This window comes from Manis pentadactyla, chromosome 1 (assembly GCF_030020395.1).
Source record: "Manis pentadactyla isolate mManPen7 chromosome 1, mManPen7.hap1, whole genome shotgun sequence".
In the NCBI taxonomy this organism is placed as follows: Eukaryota; Metazoa; Chordata; class Mammalia; order Pholidota; family Manidae; genus Manis; species Manis pentadactyla.
The window spans coordinates 209,143,037-209,167,812 of NC_080019.1; positions in this window are offsets into that span (position 1 = coordinate 209,143,037).

Below are 24,776 nucleotides of genomic sequence, written 5' to 3' on the forward strand. Positions count from 1 at the left end.
TGTCTGCTAGACTGGATGCTGCCCAATTCATGAATCACTAAATAAAAGCCTACTAGATCAGTAAACTATCTGTGGAAAATTCTCTCTTACCAACACTAAGGATATCCTTTCTAAACTCACGTCCTGGGCTCTTCCACACAGCTCATGCGTTTTTATCTCGTGAGAGGACGGCATCACCTCAGTCTCCTCAGTAAAGTGGCTCCCCTCCGCCTACTCACATCACAAGCGAAACCAGGGTTGGAATCAGCAAGTGTTTCTCAAAAAACAGTACCAAACATAGAGTGCTTTCATTCTGGCTCACCATTCATTTTAATCACTGTATCCTCAGGGGCAAATACTCAGCAAGTAGTGTGGGAATGACACACATCAGCTCCATTAAAGTCATAAGAGGGTCTGTGTAGGAAACTCCTTCTCACTCCCTGGAAAACAGTTCTCCTGCCACTCTTCTGATTTCAGAAGCTACTTCCTAGTCACTGCCAAAGCAGAAGCTGGTGTGGCAGCCTGGTATGGCCAGAACTTCACTCTAGAGCCTATTTCTTTACCTCTCTATGGTTATAAGCATTTTCTTCTTCAGGTTATCTAGGAAAGATTCTACTCTCTAGCTGAACCCTATAGAAGAAGACAGTATTATGCCTGCTTCACAGACTGCAATCATTTTGGTGACTAAATGGGATATTGGCACAAAGATTGCTTTGCCAAATGACTGGCACAGAGTAGGCCTCATAGCCAACACCTTGCTAGGTCATAGTTGTTTAGACCAGACCAAGGAACTTGAATCTATAGATTAGCAAAAGTCTATGCTCTGCACAACCCAGTTAAAAAATCGGCTCCACCATTCATATCTTTTCTTGGGACTCTGGAAAGGTGTTTTTAAGAGATTAGTTAGAAAAGGTAATAAAAGAGTATTTCAGTGTAAAGGCAATAATTTCAAACCCTTCACTTCTCCTATGGAAGGATTCTTCAGCTTTGACACTATGGACATTTTGAGCCAGATGATTATTATTATTATTTTAAAGTGTGTTGTTATCCTTCACACTGTATGATGTTTAGTTTGATACCTGTACTCTAAGGACTAGAAGCCAGTAGAAATTCCTTCTTCAGACCTGACAATTTTAAGTATTTTAAGACATAGTCAAATGTTCCCAGTCAAAATCACTTTAAGTTGAGAATCACTGCCCTATGGATCTTGAACCAGAAGATCAATATACACAGAAATCAAGAGGGAGATTTTAAGTTATCATTCAAGTAAAATCAGAATATAGCTTGGAATTGAAAAACAGATTTCTTTATTTCCCTCTGAATTTATACAACTAGGAAACAGAGAGAGCAAGAGAATGAGAATATGAATGAGTGGTAAATACTTGGCAGCCCGAGGTCCCAATTTTCTCAACTGTATTAGTCATATTCCCAAACAAAGAAGCTGCTCTGAGGAGAGAAGAGGAAAATGTTTTCCTTTCCCCAATAGAGGCAAGAGTTCATATTTTACCGATGAGATTACAATACAAATTAGAGAAAAAATGTGTACTGTAGAAAGACAATGATAATCTAGAGGAACCAACATGTCCAAATTGGCACACTGGACAATGAAGATGTAGAAAACCAGAGTAAGCAGACAAGTTTCATAGGTTGGAATGGGGAAGAGAGTAGACAGACACAGAGAAACAAACACTCAGAGGCAGAGAAGTATGTATCTCTTTGTGGAAGCTTCCAGTTCCAATCAAAGTCCTGTGTCCACAGCAACAAAAAACTATTTGTTCCCTGAAATAATCTGAATGAATTCTTCCCCCTCACAAACAAATGCTCCAGATTCAAAAACACTGATGTTGCTATCATTTATATTTAAAAAAATAACTAGTCAATAATATCAATGCAAATGCAAACTCATGTCCTTTTTTAAAAATTCAGTTTTAATAGCTAAAGGCAGCCTTGATTTTCATATGGATTTTTAAAGTACTTTTGAGAGAGAAAGATTGCATGACATTTTGCATCTTTCCTGACATCCATCAAGACCTTAAATAGCTGTAAAATCTTTCCTCTCTTCTACCATTTTTTTTCTTTTAGTGAGCTGCATTTAGAATATGTTAACTACATTTTTCAATTACTTTTTTGTGCAATCTGTTTTTCTCTGCCAGAGATTATACATATTTCCTATACCTTTACAAATATTCTATTATCATCTATATTTTTCAGTCCTTCAGAGTACCTTTTCTCAATTTTCTAAATTGTAGCATTGTTATCAGTGTTTCTAATCATAAAAAGTAAAAGCACAACAACAAATAGATGTCAAGTTTCATATTTTTAAAACAATAACCAGTTGACATCATGGAAAACCCTACTGATATGACAAACTAAACCAAGAAGACTTTCTCCTTCACCCCACAGAACACACACAATGTATATATCCTCTTCACCTCAGCTTTTTTTTTCTGCCTTGCATTGCTGAATTCACCTTTTATGACTGCAAGAGTTAGGTAGTCTTTACAAAGAAAATCTCTTCATGGTTTGCCATCACACCCCTTAAACAATGAATCATCTGAAGAAGTAAACATGCCTGGTGTTTCAAATCATTACTGAAAATTAGAAGTAAATCAAAACAGAATATGAGTCTCAGAATTTTAAAGATTTGAAGAACATGAGAGATTACCCAGGCCAGCTTCCATTATAAATGGAACATATAAATCCCAGAAGACTTTGCTCATAGCCAAACCTAAAGTTTGAAACTAGATTTAAGAGATGAACCTAGATCATTTTACTCTAAATATTGTTCAGTATTTTCTGTCCCTAACATCACAACACTGTCTCTACACCTTCCTGTATTGAGTCGTACACTGCTGCCACAAAACTAAAAAGTGTACTGATGTGATTTAATTTTTTTCTATTAGGCAGTTTCAAAATGAACTTCCCCCTACAGCATTGTGTGTATGTGGGGGAAGAGATACTAATATTTATAATCTTCTCTGTGACAGGCATTTGGCAAAGCAATCTATGTGCAAGATTTCCTATTTAATGACCAAAATGATTGCAATCTATGAAGCAGGCATAAATACTGTCTTATTCAGGGTTCAGCTGTAGAGACTCTTTCCTAGACACTTGAAGAAAAAAGCTTATAAATCATAGATAGGTGAAGGAATAGACTCTAGAATGAAGTTCTGGCCAGGCCAGGCTGCCACAACAGCTATTGCCTCTGCAGTGGTTAGGAAATGGCTCCTCCAATCAGAAAACCCCAGTTGTTCCTGGTGGCTTCAGAACCAACTGAGCCACCTCTGCCAGGAGCTACACCAGAAAAAGAGATCCAAATTCCAAAACCAAGTTCCAGAGAGTCTACGCAATATGCAGAATTAAAATCAGACCTCGGACCATAGCTGCAAGGGAGCTAGGGAAGGTTCCAGAGGCTGGAAAGGTAAAAGTAAAAGAAGGTGCACAAGAAAGCAATCAGAATGAATACTGCAAAAGCCAATATAAACAAACCTCCACAATTATTATTCCAATTCAAGATGAGAGATCAAGTAATAAACACTTACCTTAAGACTAATTTACACTGCCTGTGTGAGGTGGAACTGGTATTCAAATGGAAGACTCAAGTGTCCTGCCTTTTCTCTACTCCAAGATAACCTCTCTTGAGTCCTTTGGCTGGCTGACCCAAATCACAGATATTTTCCTGACTTCTCTACCACCTGTCTTCCAGGCTAAAGTTTTGGCTTATTCTGTCTTTACTTTTTTACGTAAATTTAGAAAATGCTCACTCATGCCTCATTCCATGCATCAACAAACCACTAGTAAACTGTGCCCACATCATGATTATCAAGTATGAAATAACACACCAGGCTAATAGTCTCAAAAAACCATACATATATGTTCAGCACACAGTCATTTAAGAGTCAACTGCTAAATTAAGATGCTTGAATACTGTAACTGTTGAACAGGTAAATACCTATCACTTCCAGGGGAAGAAAAACCATTTCTGTGATCACATACAATACAACATCAACTTTAAGCAGTACTTCTCTCAGTTTTTGCGAGTTCGACTTGAGATGCCATAGCTCCAGGAGGAAGGGGTTCCTGGCACCCAGCAAGTTCACTGAATTCAATAAGACCAAATAACAACTGAACATTGAGGGTAAAAAGGGGCTGACATCAAGCTTATTCTGAAGGCAGTAGGTCAAGTGCAGACTCCCAACTGCCTGTCTCAGTCTCTGGCCCAGGCTCCATTCTCTGGCCCAGGTGCTGCCTTCACTCATGGCTCAGCCTCTGCTCCCTCCAACTTCCCGCTGCACTTCTCTCTTGGCTCTCTGCTTCCTAGCACCAGGCTCTGGCTTCCCACTCCCCTCCTAGTGCTGGGCAGAACCCAGTGAGCAGGTGACTGGCAGTTGCTGGGCCCAATTACATACAGGCGCTTGTTCATTCCCTCTCTAGCCCTCCCACACTCCAATACTTCCCTGCCTGACAGTTTGCTCTGTGCGGGGCTCTACCAGCTGCAAACAGTTCACTGCCAAGGGGTATGCAAGCAGGCTGAGTATTACCTCATTACTTGTACACAATGGGTGATAATAAGATCAGGTGAGAATTGTGTCCATAAAATTTCCATTTTCCCTAAGATGTGTACCCATGTCCATTAAAATTCACTACTTTACATTTCTGTAACAAACAATTTTTCCTCTAATGCACAGCAGATTAATATTTATAAAATACACTAAAAATGTTATGACAATATCAAATTGCTTTAAAATTCCTCATGCTAATGTACTGACCTATTCACAGACAGGCAATAATTCTCAGATAACAGCTCTCTGAATCAGCCTTAACAATACCACTCTTTTAGATTATATTTGTTAGGCATTTATTCTGTATTTTAATAGCTTTAGAAAGCTCCAAATGCTTTTTAAACTATATATCATCCCCTTAGACACCAAAAAGTACAATAATACCACTATCAGATGACCAAAATACATTCTCCATATATATTTGGTCTTCATCCATGATTCCTAGCTTGAAGTTCCCAAAACCCTTGGGATCTCTGTTTAGAGTGACAAAAGTGTCTTCCATAATGTTAATGTGGTGACCTTTAGAAATCACCTAAGGATGGGGACTGGTTGCCTGTGGAGCCAACTGATGATTAGAGTTGGAACTTTCAGCCCCACCCCATGACCTCCAGGGAGGGGAGAGGTGCTTGAAGTTGAATCAGTCACCAAGAGCCAATGAGTTAATCAAATGCACCTTTCTAATGAAGCCTCCAGGTAAACCCAAAAAGACTAGGCTAGTAGGGGTTCTGGTTGGTGATCCATTCCCTTTCCCCATCTGGCTGCTCTTGAGTTATATCCTTTTATAATAAATCAGTGATCTAGTCATTTTCTTCAAGTTATGTGAGCTACTCTAACAAATTAATCAAACCCAAAAAGAAGGTCTTGAGAACCTTAGATTTATAGCCAGTCAGTCAGAAGCACAGACAACAGCCTGAACTTGCAATTGGTGTCTGAAGTTGCAGGGTTGGGGGTGGGGTGTGGAGTGTTTTGTAAAACTGAACCCTTAATCTGGGGAACCTAACGCTATCTGACCAGGTAGGTAGTGTCAGAGTGGAGTGAATTGTAGGACACTTAGCTGGTGTCAGAATTGCTTGGTGGTATGAGAACTCCCCCTGCTATCAACACACACCTGTTGGAATTGAGTCCAAACCACTTCAAACTTTTCAAATAAAGTAATCAAAATTTATTTGATGATGCTATCAGTTGTAAGCAGGGTAGGTAGAAGAGTAAGAGATTCTCTAAAAAATTATGATCTGGAAAAAGAAAAGAAAAAGGTGTTTGTTTCTGCATTAATGACATGTTAATAGAAGTTTAACTTCTAGAAGTAACTCACAATTTCAGTTATTTTATTTATCATTTTCTACTTTTACTAAAATGAATTCAGTAAAAAATTAGGTTTGGGATAACTTCCATCCATACTAAAATGAACAGTAATTAAACTTGTTATTAGTGTTTTTAAGACCATGCTAATGTTACTCATTAAACACTGGATGGATTGTTTTTCAACCCATGTTCCATGGTGGTTGCATTTTATTATGTGGATGTTGGCCGGGATGTTGGCAAATGACATGAACTGTCCTCCCAGAATACTCATGGAAATGAAATGTGTGTACCCTGAGGCAAGCTGGGTGAGCAAAGTCTGGCACTTAATGAAATCAACAAAGAGTCTGTTTGTCAAGGGTGATTTTAAGTTTGTGTAAATGAAGCTCACCTCCATAAGGATGATGAGGTGATTTCAGCATCAGTAATTTTACACTTGGAAGAGGCGATTAAACACCTCTGGTCTGCTGCTCCCATTACGGAAGAATATTTTTACTTTCATCCTGTAACAAAGCTAAGGGTTACGCTTCATTAGGGAGTCCATGGTGACTAGATGATGTTTCATTTGCTGTTCTACCATCCATCACTGGATTTAGAATTTTTAGTTCAAAATGAGTACAATACATTCTTTCAGATTACTTCTAGTTTACTATTTAGTGTGTGTTTGTTCTGCACTATTCTCGGTGGAGCTCATACTGTTTATGTTTCCAGAACTTTTTAAGATTCATCTTTGAATGAAGATTAGTGAAAGCTATTACTCAAATTTCCTCCAAAGAGTAGCTATAAGACAAGTAATGCATCTGGGGGCTCAGCTGATTAAATATTAAACTATCCTCTGGATCATTAGGAGGTTCACATCGCAGTTTGACAGGGACAAAGTTAGCCTATAAAAGGGCCCAATTTCTGTGGTTAAACCCTGTGAATCTGGTTTTATAGTGTATGTAGGAATTATAATGATTTTATTTTCATTTATGAATCTAATTTAATTCAATCAAATTATATTCAAGTCTCAGTCAGCCTCAAAACCCTGTTGGGCTGGTGGGAAATTCCTCTTTGACAGTTTATCACCTTCCAGGCTTCCCCCATCATTGAGGACATTTATAGAGAAAGGGCTTCATATTGCAGCCCACTCTGGTCACAGCTGACATCCTCCTTATGCAAGTCTGTAAGCCAACAACTATTTTATACCATGTATGCACCTGGGAAGGTATGCTGAGACTGCAAACTTCTAGAAGTCTACCTCTAAACTGCTTCCTATTCCCCCCAAAATCCAGTCCCTTCCTCAACATGCATCCTCCAAAACACTAGTCCTCAACACAGACACCTCAGATGCTCAGTCTTTAGAACCCAAAATTCAGAAGGGGAAATGTCTTACAGGAAATGTTTGCAGTTAGAACTAAAATAAAAACCTGCCATGAGACAAAAGAGCATAAAAGGTAACTAGACAATTTCATGATATGGGGCAGAGGAGGATTTAGAGAAGAGGGGAAAAAAAAATTCCCTTTAAACATGTTTGCATGAGCTACAAATATTGTGTTTCCAAGGACACCACTAACTTACACAACTTCTTGTAAACTTAATGTAAAGGTTTTTCTTTGGGTAGACAAAGTACAATAAAATATGTCCCTTTCTTAGGGGCAGCCTCGCCCCACCCACGGGCTTACAGTTGGATGACCCAGAGTGGGTTGGGTGTCAGGGCTCACCTGTGCTCATTTGTCCACACCTTCAACATTCCCTTTCAGGATTCAACAGCAATCATCAACACCGCCATCGCCATCACCATCACCCTTAACATCTCAACACTTACTAGTAAGTGTGTCAGGCACTGTTTTAAGTTCTATATTTGAATGATTTTTACTAAACTCTCCAGAAGAGTCTCCAGTGAAGAATAGGTCAAATATCACTAAAGTGAGCCAAGCACTATTCTAAGCACAATTTAAATATCATTATGTCATACAATCTCCTAACAAGTCTATCAGGGAGGAATACTGTTATGACCAGATGAAGAGCTAAGGCCTACAAAGCTGAAGGTATTGAGAAGTTGTCAGTAGACCTTTGTGGAAGTTTTTTTTTTTTTTAATATGCTGTTGGCCTTGAGCACTTAAAAATTAACACAGGTTAAAGTAGAATTTATTTTAAGATGGTTAACATAACCTTTTACACAAGGCAGTGTGATTGGCCAATGTGGACAGCTTATCATGCAAAAGAATATCTGTTACTGTGATTTGTAATAGGAAATATATATTTTTTGTCTTTGTCCCAGTTTTTGACACAGAGCTCCTAAAACCCTTGGAATTTCCTGAGTGATAAGAGTGACAAATATATCTTGATATTCTTAAATAGCCCTTTTCAACCACACCTCAGTTTATGTTGGTGAGGTAAAGTTTAGGAAAACTAAGGATTGGGGCTGGTTGCCAGGAGAACAAGCCATGTGAGTGGAAGGTCGGAACTTCCAGCCCCACCTTCCTGAACTTTGAAGATGAATTAATCATCTATGGCTAATGATTTAATTAATCATGGCTATGTAATGAAACCTCCACAAAAACTCAAAAGGACCAGGGTTCAGGGAGCTTCTAGGTTGGTGAACTAGTGGAGATTCAAGAGTTACACATCCAGAGAGCTTGGAAGCTCCTTGCCCTTTCCTCCCACCCCACCCTAGGCATCTCTTCCATCTGCCTTGTCCCAAGTTACATCCTTTTATAATAAGGATCTAGTAAGTAAATGTTGTTCTGAGTTCTCTGAGTCACTCTGGCAAATTAATCACATACAGAGAGGGCATTTTTGGAATGTCTGAACTAAAGCTGGTTGGTCAGAAGCATGAGCGACAACTTGGACTTGCATATGGCATCGAAATGGGGGTTTGAGGATTCTTATGGGACTGAGCCCTTAGCCTATGGGTTAAGAAATTCTCCAGGTAGCAAGTGTCAGAATTGACTTGACTTACAGGATGCCCAGTTGTGTTCAGAGAATTTCTTGGTGTGGGGAAAAAAACAATTGGAACTGGTATTAGAATTGTTAATACATTATCACAGATCAGAAAATAACTACTTTTAGTATGTGAGGTTTTTAGGCTGTTTTTTTTAAATTTTCTAATTTTTTTTCTGTATTTCTAAATTCCATAAAAGGCATTAAGGTAAATACAAAACTGACTCATCATATCAGTGGTTTCACAGCTCATACTTAATTATATAAAGTTATCCTTATAAAAACACTAAAGAAAATAAGGGGCAATCTAAATAAATTGTTTAATATTATAAGTTACAAATGGGTTTGACAATATCTATGATGTAGTATATAAGCCCAGAAGGCCAGAAAACTGCTGTGTGTTTTGATAGAAGTGTTGGGTATGTGAAAGCATGCTGGAAGATGAAGGATCCTGGCTAATATTTAGAGGTGTTAACAGAGATGTTTAGAGACATAATCGTACATTCACATGAGGCACATTCAGGAAAAGACAGGTCACTCTGGCCACAAAGAGTTAGTAAACCATAAAAGCAAGTTGCAAATAACCTTGGAGTTCATCTTACCTCACCCTCACTGAAACACAGGAAGAAATAATGATGGAAATATCAGCAGGGGAGCAGGGGCCAAATTGTAAGAAGCCTTGAATGCTAGTTTGAGATTTGCTTGTGTAGTTTACAAAAACTCATTGTAGGTATAATCTTTAACTTCAGTTTTGCATGTAAAAGTGATCATGATCCTAATTAAAATTTTGATCAGTAATTAAATGTATAATTAAAAAATATTTTTACATTTACTAAATGGAAATGTTCCCAAAATGAAACTAATAATTTGGGGTATAGCCTTCCAGATATTTTCTATACAAACACATATGCATATTCATTGTTAAAAAAAAGACAACAGGCCCAAAATGGGGCCTTTTATGCTAAGCCCCACATCACCAAACTGAGACTTAATTACAGTTTTGGCTTCTCCCAAAAATGGAATCTTAAACCAGTCAATCAGCAACTACCTGATCAGCACAAGTGAGGTAATCTGCCTGATAGACCCCTGCCTTCCCCTAAAGGAAAGTGACCTTGCTACACCAACCCTCTTTTTCCTTGTCCCTATTCCCATCTGCCTATAAAAGTCTTTCATTCTGTACAGCTCCTCAGAGCTTTGTATTTGCTGTCCAATTCATAAATCATTCGATAAGACCAATAAGATCTTTAAAATTTACTCAGGTGAATTTTGTTTTTAGCAATATACATATGCTAATATTCCCAACAAAACTGTTTCTACTCTAAATCCTTTCTATAGCTTGCTTTTTTATTTAACAATCCATTGGGCATATTTTCATGTTAATCCAGGTAAGGTTTATTTGCTTTAATGGTTACACAATCTTCCACATTGCAGATAGAGCATTATTGATTCAACCAGTCTGCTGTTGATTGGCATTTGGTTTCACTGAAGATTTTGGAAGACAACACAAATTTTAAAGAAAATAACTGTTAAAATACAACTGAAAATTTCTCACATACAAAGAATGGTAATTTTTCTTTGCTCCAGGATAGAATATCCTTTTGCACAGATGAGATGAGATGCTTACTGAGGACATTCATACAGAATTATGTAGACTAACTTAAAAAAATTTTAAGCTATGTGCCAGTTTAAAATTAGCTTTTTTTTTTTTAAAAATCATAGCTTCCCCCTGCAAATCATATAAAAATCTGTGTACCTCCTTCTCAGAAAACTGTACCATTCTGTATTCAACTTCAGTGGCCAAACCCTTGAAGACTATAAGTGATGAATGCTTTGGATTATAGAGAAACAAGTTTAGAGACAGTGAAAATAGGCAATTATTACAAGTGCTTAATGATGGTAACAACAATTAGAATAAGGGGAAATAGACTGATATTACAGAAACACTATCAACACAATTTGATAACTACACATAAAGAACAAGGGAGAGGGTAGGCTCCAAAGTGATTTCAAGTTCTGATTTAAGTGAAATAATTTAATTTTCACCTGACAATTTGTTCACATCAGAAAAAACAGGAGAAAAGGAGATACTCTTAGCTCAATAGTTTTAACAGCAAATGGTCAAAGAAAGCGGAAAGGACAGTTACATGATTAAGATTAATTTTTATTAAAAGAACCAGGACTCTACAAGTATCTGATACAAAGGGCAATGTAACTGCACTGAAAGGAAAGGCAATCCTTCCAAGGAGATGCTTTATTTACCTAAAATATCAAGATGCAATGGAATCCTCTTCTAACATGGATTTTAAACCACTATGTTTCAAGGGAGGTCAAACAAACGCATCCTTACCAATAAAACTTGCATTCTTTGAAGGAAGTGCAATTTGAGAAAACCTGAAAGCAAGCCATTTCATTGATCTAAGGATATCAATAATTCACAGCTACTGATCAAAAACAGGCCACCCTAGTTGATCCGTAAATCAAAGCTGTACCATACAACATTCCATTGCTTTTCATCAGCATTTTTACACATTACAATGCAACTTTTATCCTGTGCTTTCAATAATCAAATCTACTGACAAGGGATTTGGTTGTACTTTCTAAGAACAGAAACCCATGTGTGGTTCTAAATTATTAAATGCAATTTAGAAGTGCAAAATGTTCATTTTTCTCAATCCAAAAACACCTTATATACCTTTTGAAACCTACGTAGATGGTATTAAGATTACAAACTAATGATTCAAAACCCAAAAGCAGATAGAAGAGATCTGATTTGGATAGTTTTAAGGAGAGTGGTGAGGAGATAGGGCTTGGAGTATTTCAGAGTTCATGGCTCATCATCATTTGTTGGAAACAAGCAATCAATAGGACATATGACTCAGAAAGATGGGAGACATTTTTGAGCCATTAATTTCACCTTTTCTCACAGATGAATAGGATCTGAGCAAAGAAGTGTGGGTTTGTGTATTTTCCAATGACTTACAGATTTAATAAAATAGAAAGAAAACCCATTTGTCCTTTTTATGGGTCCCAAAATATGGATGTTCACAGATGGAACTGTAAGAAATAAAACATCACATCTTTACTCACCACTTTATTTTAATTGCAAGCTTCTAACAGCACACTTATTTGAGTGATTTTTCAGATTGCTGTCCTTTTTTGGTAATATTTCCCTCCCTCACTAGCAAGATTCGCTGTAGAAAAATACTATTTCTCAAGTTTTTCCTGTATTACTATATGAAAAATCTCCAGGGGTGGTTTTGGGAGTGGAAATTGGTTTAATCACAGCATGTTGTATCATATCCAATTGCTCTTCCTTACCTCTCACTACCTTGTAAAGTTAGGAAGGCACCAGCAATGAGGTAATAAAAGCTGTTCCCAAAAAGTTCCCCCACAAAATGCTGTTGAAGAATCTGGTAGAATAGATCATATGGGCATGTCTTCACATCTTTTGAAGATAACTATTAAAATATCATCAGAAAAAAAAATAGGTTGGTATTTTGACAGCAATATTTCATTTGAGATTAGGGTATTTTAATTATAGAAACCACCTATTAAACAAATTTAAGTTTACAACATTTCAAGGGTGTTTGAGGTCTACTAACCAATATCAATAGCTGGGGGTCAAGTTCAAAAACCAATTAGGAATCACATTTCTCTGTCCTTAGCTATTTCTAAGGTAAATAATTATTTCCAAAGCATTTATTGAGTTTCTACCACATGTGAGGAATTCCATTAGAAGCTGAAAGTCTAGCAAACACACAAAGAGAAAATCCTCTGCTCTCTTGGGACTTAACAGTAAATATAAAACAGCCTGAACAAATCCTGCCCTGTCATCCATCTATTCCTTCTTTATTCTATGGAAAGGCCAATATATACAAGAAAGTCCAAAGCCCACTCAACAAATTCTTTACTGCATGGTGTTAATTACCTCCAACCAGAAAGGAGAGGCTTGGGAAACAGTTTAAAAATAATCTGCTTGGAGACTTCTGCTTATGGGAAAATAAAAGAGACTTATTTCCCTTTTCCTCCTGATAAGTACAACTAAAAATCCTGAATACTATACAAAACAAAAGTAAGAAGATTCTGAAAGGTTGAAGAAAAAAAGGCAGACCAGCTAGGGACCTAGGGATCTGAGGAAAGCCATAGCGGTAACTTCCCTGGGTTTTCTTTTATACTATACATCCTCAGCTTAAAGCCAAGTAAGGTAGCAACCCAGAAATGCCAACAGGCACATGCAAAAAAGCCCTATCAGAACCTGTCCATCTGGCCGAAGGACCACAACAATGGAAACCTAGTGAGACAGAAAACTTTTAGACAAGAACTGCTTCACTCCAGTCAAACACCACAGAAAAAACAGTGACCCCGTCCACACACAAATGAGCAAAGGAAGAATGGAGAGTCTACATATCACCTCCTAAGGCTGTTAAGAGGTGGCCCAAAACCCCAGCAGGAGGGGTATCAAAGAATGTCAGATTGGGGTGGCCAGCCAGAAAAGATCACCCTCTTGTAGTATGAGTGGAGAACACATGGGGTGTCTGGACTTCATTCTCTCTCCTCACTTTTGCAGTATTGGAGGACAGCTACAGTGGAACTAGGACTTCCACTGTCATGCAGCAGTAATAAAGTGACCTCCAGCACCATATCAGTGGAGACCATGGGGAGCCCAACTCCAACCTCTACCCCAGCAGTAATGAGGAGCACCATTATCAACAGAGATTGAATGAAAAACCTGAATTTCTACCTTGGCATGACAGAAGTGAGACAGGATCCTACCATCATACCTACTTTCTCTCAGTAGAGCTGTATCAGAAAAGTCAATGGAAGCAGAAGACATAAATAAGACCTAGAAACTTTTGGCAAACAAAAAAATGTACAAGTCTAAAAAAAACTCACTCATTATACCAGGAAACAGAAAACTCTAAAGTTGAATGGAAAAAGACAATTGATAGATACAAATACCAAAGTGACAGAAATGTTAGAATTACCTGACAAAGATCTTAAGGCAGGCATGATAAAAATGCTTCAATGAGCACTTACAGACATACCTGAAACAAACAGAAAAATAGAAAGTCTCAGCAAAAAAAAAAAAAAAAACTTAACAAATAAAAGAGATAGTGCTTTAAAAAGACAAAAATAATAAAACTGAGAACTACAATAACTGAAAAAAGTTTGGTGAATGGACTCAATGAATAGCAGAATGGAAAAGATAGAGGAAAGAATCAAAAAAATGGAAGATAAAATAAGAACAACCCAATCTGAACAGCAGAGAAAAAAAATCAGATAAAAAAATGAACAGAGTGAGTCTTAATGACCTATGAAAATACAATAAAAGATCTAATATGCATGTTATTAGAGTCCCAGGATGATAAGGAAAAGAGACTGGAAAAGAAAAAGCACTGTATGAAATAATGGCAGAAAAACTTCATAAATTTGGCAAAAGACATGAAAGTATAGATTCAAGAAGCTGAGAAAATTCCAAACAGGATAAACTAAGTAAATATACATAAGACACTTCATAATTAAACTTCTGAAAACTAATGACAATGGAAACAATCTTGAAATCATCCAGAAAAAGAAACAGCACCATATTTCTAAGGAAAAAAAAATTTTAAGACCTGGATTTCTTATCAGACAACATGGAGGCCAGAAGAAAGTGGCACAACATTCTTCAAATGCTAAAAGAAAAGACCTTTTAACCCAGAAACTTATACTCAGTGAAAATATCCTTCAGAAGGGGGAAACCAAGACATCTCAGATGAAGGAAAATTAAAAGAATTCGTTGCTAGCAAACCTACCCTACAAAAATACACACAGGAAGTTCTCCAAACAGAAAAGAAACAATTAAAGGAAAAGCCTTGCAACATCAGAAAGGGCAAAAGAAAACTAGGCAAAAATGCAAGCAAATAAAATAATTTTCCTTTTTCTATTGAGTTTCCAAATTATGTTTCATGGTTGAAGCAAAATTAAAACTCTGCCTGATGTGATATCTAAATTTAAGATAATTATATTATAAATCAAGAAGGGTAAAGGATCATAAAGGCAGGTAAGGTTTCTATACTTCACTTGATCTTGTAAAATAATGAGCCCAGAAGACTGTGAAAATATATGTATGCAAAATGTAATGTTGTGACATTTGAAAACAATCCACAACACCACCCTTTCTTCTGAAACCATCTACAGGAGTGGGGGAATCCCCCAAATCACCATTACTTTTGATACCAATTATAAGTTTAGGGGTCTCTAAGACTACCCTCACATTTGATAATTTGCTAGAAAAAATTCAAGGACATTATAGGCTTATAACATTAGAATATTATAACATTTAAGGCTGTTAAACTCATGATTATGGTTTAGAAAGGGTACACTAAAATCACAAGGGGTAGAGTTTACGAAGGCTCAAAACATAGAGCTTCCAGTTGTCCTCTCCTGGTGAAGTCATGGACAGTGTGAATTCTTCTCATCAATAATCTGTGGCAATTAAATAGAATGTTACCATTAGGGAGGCTCACCTAAGCCTTGGTTTCTAGCATTTACTAGGGTTCAGTCACACACCAGATTGACTGGCCACATAGCTAACCTCAGACTCCAGCCCCTCCAGAACTCAAACAGGTACCTTGTGATCCAAAGTTCTCACTTTAAATCACATTGTTGTACTATCTGGCTGAAAAATCCCTGTGCTAAATTACTATACTAACTGGTGTGGCCTAAGGCACCCAGGGAAACAAAGAGACTCTTATCAGGTATGACATTCCAAGGACTTTGAGATCACCTCTAAACAGATGAGGGCAAAAACTATACTTCTTGGAAAAGGTTAACTAATATGTCAGAAACCACTGTTAGGCAGGTGAAAGAAAACAGAGGAAAAGAAAAAGATGACAAACAGAAAACACAAAATAAATAAATAAAATGATAAAGTTCAGCCCTACCACAGCAAGATTTACATTAAATAAAAATGGCCTAAATATAACTAAGAGCTAGAGACTGTGGCACCCAGCTAAGGCAGCGATGAGAAGGAAACATATAACTAAATGCACACATTAGAAAAGAGAAAAAGTTTCAAGTTAATAATCTAAGCAACCATCTCAAGAATCTAGAATAAACCCAAAGTACCTAGAAGGATGGACGTGAGAAAACTCAGAACATTAATCAAGGAAATGCAAACAGAAAAACAATAGAGCAATTGAACAGAACAAAGCGTTTTTCTATTTTTTAAGAGTAATAAAACTGGCACCCTTTTGGCAAGACTGGCAAAGAAAAACAGAAAAGACAAATCACTAGTACCAGGAATAAAACAGGATGTCACTACAGAACCTACAGACAACAAAAGGGTAATGAGGGAATACTACAAACAATTCTACACACATAAATTTGACAATTATATGAAAAGGAGTATTTCCTCAAAAAACACAGGTTACTGAGAGTGAATTCTGGGGGATTCAAGATGGTACCATGAAAGGTGAGACAGGAGCCTCCTCCCAAAACCACATGTAATATGAAAATATAATTATACAACTAATCCTGAAAGAGCAACAGGAAAAAAGAATTCACCAGGCTGCATACACCTGGAGAAGAGAATATACATCACAGAACAGGGTAACATACCAAAGACATGATCTGATGGGACCCAAGCACTTCCCCCACCCCAGCTCATCAGCGGGAAGAAGAGAAACAGAGCACAGAGGGAGTGGACACTGAGGACTGCTGAACACCCAGCACTGGAGATCTGCTCTGGGAGCATGAACTAACATGGCATGATGCTCTGGAAATTAGTGGGATTGGAAAGCTAAGACAGGTGGAATACCTAGAGAGACTGAGATTCCAGCTGCTTGTGGAAAACAGGGATCCACATATGGCTGCACTGGGACAAAAGAAAGACAGGCAGTCTGAGAGACTTCCTAACAGTGAGAGGGCAGGTTGGGCACTTTCAGGAGCTTCAGCCACTCCATACTGCTGGTTGGCTACACAGATCCCAGGCCCCCCCACTGTGATACGCAGCCTGCTGTGCCTTCTCCTGGCCAGCCCAAACCAGCTCGCAAACCCGCAGCCCCTGTCCTGGCATCAGGACAGCCAGAGGGAAGCCCTGCCTACAGCAGGTATAGGCCTACCTCAGGAAAGAAGAGCAATCCTATATGAACAATCTAAAATCAAAATTAACAAAACTAGAAAAAGAAGAACAAATGAGGCCCAATGTCAATAGAAGGAGGGACATAATAAAGATTAGAGCATAAATAAATAAAAGCAAGAAGAATAAAACAATAGAAAGAATCAATGATAGCAGGAGCTGGTTCTTCAAGAAACACACAAAAGAGATAAACTACAAGCCAGAATTATCAAGAAAAAGAGAGTCTACACACATAAACAGAAACAGAAATGAAAAATGAAAAATCACTACAGACACAACAGAAATACAAAGAATTAATAGAGAATACTATGAAAAATTATATGCTAAGAAACTGAATAACTTGGAAGAAATGGACAACTTTCTAGAAAAATACAACCTTCCAAGGGTGACCCAGGAAGAAAAGAAAATCTGAATAGACCAATTACCAACAAGGAAATTGAATTGGTAATCAAAAACTACCTAAGAAAAAAATTCCTGGACTAGATGGCTGCACCGCCGAATTTTATCAAACATTTAGTGAAGACCAAATACCCATTCTCCTTAAAGCTTTTGAAAAATTAGAAGAAGAGGGAACACTTCCAAACTAATTTTATGAGGCTAGCATCACTCTAATACCAAAAGCAGGGAAAGACACCACAAAAAAACAAAATTACAAACTAATATCCCTGATGAACATACATGCAAAAATCCTCAACAAAATATCAAAAATACATCAAAAACATTATCCATCATGATCAAGTAGGATTTATTCCAGGGATGCAAGGATGGTACAGTATTAGAAAATCCATCAACATCATCCACCACATCAACAAAAAGAAGGACAAAATCTACATGATCATCTCCATAGATGCTGAAAAAGCATTCGACAAAATTCAACACCCATTCATGATAAAAACTCTCAACAAAATGGATATACAGGGCAAGTACCTCAACATAATAAAGGCCATATATGATAAACCCACAGCCAACATCACACTTAACAGCGAGAAGCTGAAAGCTTTTCCTTTAAAATCAGGAACAAGACAAGGATGCCCACTCTCCCCACTTTTATTCAACATAGTACAGGAGGGCCTAGCCATGGCAATCAGACAATACAAAGAAATAAAAGGCATCGTGATTGGTAAAGAGGAAGTTAAACTGTCACTGTGTGCAGATGACATGATATTGTACATAAAAAACCCTGAATAATCCACTCCCAAACTAGTAGATTGCATAAAGTTGCAGTATACAAAATTAATACACAGAAATCTATTGCATTCCTATACACCAACGATGAACTAGCAGAAAGAGAAATCAGGAAAACAATTCCATTCACAATTGCATCAAAAAGAATAAAATACCTAGAAATAAACCTAACCAAGGAAGTGAAAGACCTATACCCTGAAAACTACAAGATACTTATGAGAGAAATTAAAGAAGATACCAATAAATGGAAATACATCCGTTATTCATGGATAGGAAGAATATTGTCAAAATGGCCATCCTGCCTAAAGCAATCCACAAATTCAATGCAATCCCTATCAAAATACCAAAAGCATTCCTCAACGAACTACAGCAAATAATTCTAAAATTCATATGGAACCATATAAGACCTGAAATAGCCAAAACAAGCCTGAGAAGGAAGAATAAAGCAGGGGAGATTATGCTCCCCAACTTCAAGATCTACTACAAAGCCATAGTAATCAAGACAATTTGGCACTGGCACAAAAACAGACCCATCGACCAATGGAACAGACTAGAGAGCCTGGATATAAACCCAAGCATATATGGCCAATTAATATACGATAAAACAATCATGGATATATAATGGGGAAATGACAGCTTCTTCAACAACTGGTGTTGGCAAAACTGTACAGGTACATGCAAGAGAATGAAAGTGGATTACTGGCTAACCCCATACACAAAAGTAAACTCAAAAATGGATCAAAGACCTGAATATAAGTCATGAAACCATAAAACTCTTAGAAGAAAACATAGGCAATAATCTCTTGACCTGGGAATTCCACTCCTAGGAATTTACCCAAAGAATACAAGTTCTCAGATTCAAAAAGATATATGCACCCCTATGTTTACTGCAGCACCATTTACAATAGCCAAGATATGGAAGCAACCTAAGTGTCCTTCAGTAGATGAATGGATAAAGAAGGTGTGGCACATATACACAATGGAATACTATTCAGCCATAAGAAAGAAAGAAATTCTACCATTTGCAACAGCATGGTTGGAGCTGGAGGACATTATGCTCAGTGAAAGAAGCCAGGCGGAGAAAGACTAGCACCAAATGATTTCCCTCATTTGTGGACTATATAACAACAAAGCAAAACTGAAGGAACAAAATAGCAGCAGACTCACAAACTCCACCAAGGGACTAACAGTTACCAAAGGGCAGGGTGGATGGGGAGGGAGGGAGAAGGAGATTGAGAGGTATTATGTTTAGTACATATGCTGTTGGGGGGATCATGGGGAAGACAGTGTAGTACAGAGAAGACAAGTAGTGACTCTTTGGCATCTTACTACACTGTTGGACAGTGACTGCAATGGGGTAAGGCGGGGAACTCTATAATATGGGTGAATGCAGTAACCACATTGTTTTTCATGTGAAACCTTCATAAGAGTATATATCAATAACACCTTAATAAAAAATTGTAATAAAAACAGGTTATTATAAATATTAAGGGAATTGAATTTGTAATTTAAAAACTCTCCAAAAAGTTTCCTCAAATACTTAAAGCATAATTAACACCAATTCTACATAATTACCTCCAGAATATAGGAGAGATACTTCCCAATTTATTTTATGAAGCTCAAATTATCCTGAGACTGGAATAAGAAAAAACATTACAAATATATGTATGTACATACATACACACACAAAGCAATGCCATTTATTAATTTCAGTGCACAAACCCACAACTGAGAATCAGACCCATACAAATATATCCAACTATAACTGACAAAGGTTTGATGCAAGTAAAAGCAAGAAACAGCAGTAAGTGGTACAGGTTCAGTCAGACATCCATAGGCAAAAAAAAAAACAACAAAACCTTGATCTAAGTCTCACATTTTATACAAGAAGTCCACCAAAATGACACTATACTATGTGAGATAAGCCAGTAACAAAAAGACAAATGTTCTGTAATTTTATCTATATGATGTACCTAAAGTAGTCAATTTCAGGGAAGCAGAAAGCAGAATGGTGATTACTATGGACTGGGTGGAGGGGGGAGAGGAGTTGGTGTTTAATGGTTTAGTTTCAGATTTGTAAGATGAAAATGTTCTGGAAATCTGTTTCAAAACAATGTGTATATAGTTAACACCACTGAATTATACACTTAACATGATTAAAATGGTAAACTTTGTATTTTTTTTTACCAGTGAAGAGTTCTTAGCCTTGACATCAAAAGTGTGATCAATAAAAGGAAATATTGATAAATTAGACTTCATCAAAATTAAAATATTTTGCCCTGTGAAAATGCCTGTGGGGCATGAAAAAACAAGTTGCTGAATGGGGGAAAATATTCACATGCCATATATTTAACAAAAGACTAAAATTTAAACTATATAAAGAACTCTCAAATTCAGTAGTAAAAGACGAACAATTCAAATAGAAATCGGGCAAAATACAGGAAGAGACATTTGACTGAGGAAAATATACGAATAGGAAGTAAGCACAAGAATAGATGTTTGATATCATTAACCATCAGGAAAATGCAGATTAAAACTACAATAAGATAGCACTAAGCAACTGTGATCATGGCTACAATAAAAATAGTGACCACACCAAATGCTGGTAAAGGTATGGTAAATTGGATCTTCCACAGAATGCTGGTAGGAATACAAAATAGCATGGCCACTCTTGAAACAATTTCAGTTTATGAGGAAACCAAACATGGAACTACCATATGACCCAGCAATTGGATTCCTGAGCATTTATCTCAGAGAAATAAAGACTTCTGTTCATACTACCTCTATACAGATGTTTATAGTAGCTTTCTCCATAGTAATAAAAATACTGGCAACAACCCAAATGACCTTTAATGAGGGAATGGTGAAAGAAACAGTGGTATATCTATGCCATGGAATACTACTTCACCTTATGAATCATGATGGGTATAAATGCCAACCCTAAAAGGTTATATATTGTATGATTTCATTTACATAACATTTTTGAAATGATAAGATTCTAGAAATGAAAATAGACTGGCAATTTTCAGGAGTTAAGGAGACTGTGGGGATGAGACCAAAGTGGGTATGACTATAAAAAAGTGACATAACGTGTCCCTGTGGTGATGGGAGTGTCTGTATCTTGACTATATTATCTTGTTTGTTATACCTACTGTAACTTTAAAAGAGGTTACCACTGAGAAAACTGGATAAAGGAACATGGCTTTCTTTGTATTATTTATCACAACTGCATGTTAATCTACAATTATCTAAAATAAAAGTTTAAGTTAAAAAATAATCTATTTACTTGCATAAATCTGATTAGTAAACATGAAGGTAGGACTGGAGCTAGAAAATTGTCAGTTTGCAGCCTTCATGATAAAGATTTGATCAGTTAAGATCAGGATGCTGTTTACAGAGAAATGTTAATGAGGGCAGGGTCTCTTCATGGTCTCAAACTGTCTCCCGACAGACGGACTATTAATTGCAAGTCAGGAAAAAAGAAAAAGTAATTATATATTGGAGAAGTTAGGAAACATCTTGACTGTGCACTCCAAATTATCATCAACAATAGGTCTCAGATGGATACTGTGTACCTGAGAAGGACACAGCATCTTCCAGGTGGTAGGCCAGCTGAGAATGTGAAAACTCCATCTAATCATGAGGAAAACATTATAAAGCAAAAAATGAGATATGTTCTGTTACAGGAAAAGTGGAACTGTATTGTTCAAAAATGTCAATACTGTAAAAAAACAAAGGCTACGGAAATGTTTTAGGGTAAGAGGTTAAACAGACATGGCAATAAATGTGACATCTGATTCTGGATCAGCTCCTGGAGGGGTGGGGTGGGGTGATGCTATAAAGGATTACATTATCAGGTAATGGACAAAATTGAAAGGTGCATATATGTAAGATTAAAGGATTATATCCAGGTATGTTTGTGAAGTTGTTTGACAGTACTATAACGGGATAATAAAGGAGAATATCATTATTCTTAGGAAGTGCCCATCAACCTATAGAGGGATAAAGAGCCACAACTACATATGCAACCCTAAATAGCTCAAAAATAATTATCTACATATGTAGATACATAGAGAATTATTTACGCAAATAATTATTTGCATAGATTTAGAGAGGAGCAGAAGGAGAGGGAGAGGGAACAGATGATAAAGCAAACTGGCTAACATGTTAACCGAGGTGAATCTGGATAAACTATATATGATTCCCCTCTTCGTACTATTTTCACTATTACAAATTTTGTAAATGTCAAACTGTTTTGAAAGTTCAAAAAGATCTAAAACTGGAGAGAAAACACTGCCCTAGTTGCAATCGTATTTCAAGAGGAGGCAACAAAACATTTCTGTATATGTGAGGCTTTCAATTGCAGGTAATGGTGAAAATTCAAGGGGGGGCACACACTAAATGGAAATGATAGGAAACAGGAGAAATTCCAGTCACTTTGGATGTATGGATTCCAAGTGTGTCACAGAACTTCATCTCTCTTCTCTCTCTCTCTGAAATCCGACTTCCTTTATGTTCTCTACATCCCTTCGGATACTGAAAATCCCTAGAGTAACAGGGAACCACCCCCCTGCCTTCTAAATTTAAGTGGTTACTTACAACTACTGATTTCAGAAAGAGATTCAGCATGCTTCCTAGTGAGTCCAGAAAAAAATATATGTGTATTTTTAAATTCTCTAGGTTCTCAATTATTTTACTTGAATTGAACACCCAGGATTAATCACCATAGGCATTATGTGTGGTGAACAGATTGGCCAAACCTGAGTCACATGACTAGCTATGAGCCCTGGAGGGCAGAGCTGTGGGTGTCAATTATACAAACCCCATTGACTGAGAGACGGACAATAGCTCGCAAAAGAAAATAAGTAGTTTGTTGTTACTTAAGAACAGGCAAACAATAAAAACAAGAAAACCCCATGACCACCATCCAAAGATGTTTACCACTCTATCCAACTCCAAGATCTCCTAGTTCTTCACACTTTTCCTCATAGCAGCATCTTTGTTGATGTCTGAGGAAGAGCATTTGTATTACAAGGCTGCCCACAGCAAGAGCTCAAGGTCTGTGTACATGTTCCATAAAGCCCCATTCTGTGAACACAGTACCCTGGGGATTGCAGGGCTTAGCACTGTAGGGGCTGAGGAGTTGGCCGACAATTAACTCCATACGTAGACGCACTTCAATAGCTCTTTGCAGTGAAATTTATGACATTCGTGAATCCACAAGGAGTCTGAGATTTTTCCTTTTAAATTGGTAATCTATAAAACCAAAGCTTCTGGATGAGACCTGCAGGTAGTTTATTTCAATTGAAAGTTGTATTGATTTTAACATGTACCTATATTACATTTATCACATAATGAATGCGTAATATATGAATATTTAATGAGTGTTTAAAATATATTGAAACTATTAAATATTCATGAATAAATATTCATAGACTACCAAAAAAATAGAATGCATTTGCCAAGAGAGGTGATATTCTTGACTGTAATGTTCATCTCGATATTGCAAGGATATAAACTTTTTGAGCCTAATGTTAACATAACTCTATGTCAGATTTTAAGAAAATGATAAAAAATTCTTGTAGAGAGTATATTATTCGTTAAACCAAGACCAAAGATTTGGTTCTGAGCTAACTAGTAATATGATTTTCTAAAGGAGGAACTAGGACAACAGTTTTCTGAAGGAAGAAGCACAGACAATGCGACTAGCAATGCAATAATGTGTTTCTCCTTTCCATAAAACAGCACTTAAAAATGAAACCTGCATCCAAATGCCAGTGTCTTATGATCATAGTCACTGGCTTTATAAACATGATTGTCCAAAAGGAAGATAACTTTTTAGGTCACTATCCATCCAGAGTCAAGAGAACAAAATGATTCCCATCTCCAACTAAAATCTCTTTTTGCTCCAAACATTTCATATTAAAGTCCCCAATGGGGCAGTGTGTAAGGGGTAAAAATAAATAAAATAAATAAAACAAAACAAAAATTGTATAGTTAGAAAAAAAAAAAAGGAAAGACAAATTCTTCCACCTCGGAAATGCGACCACAACAAATTAATAGATTTTGATGGCTTAAAGCATATTTTAAAACATTCTACATTATGTAATTCATAAGCATCCTTCTAAGATTAATTTAGGATCAGGATGCATATGCCCTTTATATTTGAACAGCAGCTGGAAGACTACATTTTTATGTTGTATTCATTATTTATGTTGAAAAAATAGTGATTGAAGCTCGATTAAGGGTGTCTTAGGAATAAGATAACTCAAATAAAAAATTAAATTTCTGTTTTGAAATTGAAACTGTATTAATTTTATAAGTGCTCATATAGAATACCTTTTTCAGGCAAGTTTTTGCACCACTGAAAATATTTGATAGAAATTCAGTGTTCAGTTTCCCCAATAACTATCATGGTTTTCATCCTTTACCTTGGGAGCTGAGAAGAGTTACAATTATTGAATTATCTTCTATTAATATAAGACTCCTTATCTGGCTATATTATTAGCATTTCTGAAAGAATAATACAGTTTTTTTACTGACAATCTAAAATTACTGCAAATGATTATGCTAGCTTGCTGTACTTACCTCATTCCTAACATCATTTATACAGAAGGTTCAAGGTAAATCCAGTAAAATGTGATTCCCAAATTCAAGCATTTAAACCATAATGTGTTTCAAAAATACTACTGCTAAGTATTTCT